Here is a 2,899-nt window from a genome sequence, read left to right as displayed (position 1 = left end):
TCTCTCTCTCTGTTTCTTTCTCTTTTCCTTGACAGCTTTGTAGGAGTGAAGGGGAGGGAATCAGGATCTACCACCACCGCCACCACCACCTACAATCTCCATATCCCTGCCCACCCCGTACCACCTCCACCACTACCAACATCAACACCACCACAACCACCACCAACACTTTCACCTTCACTCACTCTTGTCTCGAACTACTCCTCTACCCACCAACCCACCCACCCACCCACCTTTCCAACCACCACCACCCCTCTCCTCACTCACACTCCCCCCCCCCACCCCTCACCCTTATTCCACGTCTAGGTCCCTCCCCTACCCACCCCCCCACCGCCCACCCCCACTAACCCCTCTTCCCACACCCCTACACACCCCACCTTCCACCCTTACCCCCTCTCCCCCACTATCGCCCCCCCCCTCCCCGGACGCCCCCACCCCCCACCTCCTCACCCCCCTAACCCCCTCCCACCCCCACCCCCCCACAAACCAGTGTTGACGGTGGGAGCGAGAGCTGCCATCTTCATAGCACGAGGCGTCCCCCAGCTCCCCCTCCCCCCCCCCACCACACCCCACCCCCACCCTACCCTTCCGAGTCCACCTCCTCCCTCCTCCTACCTACCTCACTCAACCCCCTCCCAGTAGTGGCCGAAGAGCGAGAGAGAGAGAGAGAGAGAGAGAGAGAAGAAGTGGGGGTGGAGGGGCGTGGGGGGTGGGTAGAGGGGGTGGGTGGGTGGGGGGGCAGGACAGGACAGGGCAGTTCACACCTCGCCTTCCACATCAGTGTGTGTGAGTGCCAGACCCAGTGTGTGGCGGAGACGTATATAATAGCTGTGGTGAGGAGAGAAGGAGTGACACCCTCTGTCTTCACTTCCTACTACTACTACTACTACTACCCAACAGTCCTCTCTCTCTCTCTCTTACACACACACACTACTACTACTACTACTACTACTACTACTACCACCGTCACACAGTCAGTCACTCTGTCACTCAGTCAGTGAGTGAGTCTTCGCTGTATTTGGTTGGTGGAGGATAAGAAAAAAGAGAAAATAGAGAGAGAGAAAAATATATATAAAGACTGTGTTGTCTTCTTCTTCAACTCGGCTTTAAAGAAAAAAAAATATATATAAAAGAAGAAGAAGAAAGAAACAAAAAAGAAAGAAAGGAGGAGAGTATATAAAAAAAAGTGTCCACCTCCAATTTCTTACACTGTTTCTTCCAAACTTTCTTTGAACAGTTCTTCCTCTCAGTGAACTCGCTTCCGAAGCGGTGTGCGATGTGAAAAGTGTTCAAAGTGTTGATTTGGTCATTTTATTTTATTTTTCACCTCACGGTTATTTTTTCTTTCTTTCTTTCTTTCTTTTTTTTTTTTTCTATCTGTGTGGAGGTGTTGTGAAGAGATCTTTGCCGAAAAAAACTGTACGTGCGAGACAACAACAACAACAAAACAACCCAGTAAAAAGAAAACAAGTTTTGTGTGGGAGGAGTTTTTTTTTTTGTTTTGTTTTGTTTTTCGCGGTGGCAAACGGATTACCGGCCTTGGCTGTGAAGCCCGAGTGGAATGAGACGGACGGAGTGTGAATATAACTCGGTGTTGGGGATGTTGTGAATCGCCGCCATCACCTCTTCTTCTTCTTCATCACCACCATCACCTCCTCCACCTCCTCCTCCTCCTTCTTCTTCTCCTTCTTCAGCCAGCGTGTCCTGTCTCCTCGCTTCAGCGCCGCCGCTAATCCCGTGTGTGTGACGACCTTTGGGAGTTTATGAGCCTCCGTAACTGCGAGTGTTATGATTCGAATCCCCTGCCAATAACGTTTCATGACCTGTCACAGACACAAAACGACACATAAAACAGGCAACGTCGCTGTCATTGTTTTGCAACGAAAGGAGATTTTATTTTTTTTTCTTTTCTGTTCTTCAGTTTGTTTCTTGGTGCCTAGGTAAGGTCGTTTATAATTATCACCAGGTATAGACGGCTATGCCCACGTGTGTCTTTTCTAACACTGTTGGAACCACAAGTTGTACAGTATTCAAACACACGTGGTTGCTGGGGTTTTTTGTCGTTTTTTGTTTTTTTGTGTGTTTTTTTCCGTTACTCATCCCACCGATCCTTTCAACTGTCAACACAACCGTTTTCTGGTGTATTTTTTATTTTATTTTTTTTACAGGGCTTTCGGTGAATGACATAAATATGAGGTGTGCGTAAGCCTGCACCATAAAATTCACTCTGCTCCAAAGAAGAGTGGAATATTTTGCATCTTATCCCACCACTTAGACTGTGTGAAGACATTTCTGATTTGTGCACTACGAAATAAAAAAAACAAAGAAAACAAACAAATAAATCTCTTGTTAGTGTAACACTAAACTAACGGCAATAAAATAGATAAGAAAAAAAAGAGAGTAGTATGTAAATATTTTTTGTCAAATTTGCCACAACATCTTCTGAGTAAAACCTTTGCTTACACAAAAAAAAGGAAAAAAAGAAAGAAAGAAGAAGAAAAAAAGAAAGAAACTCTAAATTGAAATTTTCTTCATCAGAGTGATACAATTTTAAGCTACAGCCTCTGTACCTAATTTCCATTGATTAAACAAATTCCCCAAATATCCACGTTCAACAACAATAACAACATAAGGGACATTAAAACAAAGAAAAAAAGAAGGAAAAACAAAAAACACGGAAAGGTTATAAAAAATATTTTTTTAAATCATTAAAGACACGAAAAAATAGACCAAGGGGGAAAACAGAAAAATAAAAATAAACCCATCGTATTTCAGTGAGAAAAACCAAAAACAAAAAAAAGCCCAAATAAGCAACAAAAGCGCCATGCACCACCCTTCCCTCCTTCAACACCCCCACACAAATTAACAGCCCCGGACATATAGAAAAGAAGAAGAAAAA

The 2,899-nt window shown here is 44.7% G+C and overlaps 1 protein-coding gene across 1 annotated transcript in view; it reads left to right on the top strand.

Moving 5' to 3' along the window:
• The first annotated feature begins 1,472 nt into the window (after positions 1 to 1,472).
• Positions 1,473 to 2,899, top strand: part of LOC143290228 (sonic hedgehog protein-like) — a 113,420-nt gene continuing 111,993 nt past the window's right edge. Inside the window, exon 1 of the mRNA XM_076599560.1 lies at positions 1,473 to 2,899. This exon is cut by the window's right edge and continues 443 nt beyond it. The gene's annotated coding sequence lies outside the window, so the exon portion shown is untranslated.

This window comes from Babylonia areolata, chromosome 15 (genome assembly GCF_041734735.1).
Source record: "Babylonia areolata isolate BAREFJ2019XMU chromosome 15, ASM4173473v1, whole genome shotgun sequence".
NCBI classification, from domain to species: domain Eukaryota; kingdom Metazoa; phylum Mollusca; class Gastropoda; order Neogastropoda; family Buccinidae; genus Babylonia; species Babylonia areolata.
The sequence above is the reverse complement of the archived record's forward strand: the minus strand, read 5'-3'. Positions and strand labels throughout refer to the sequence as shown.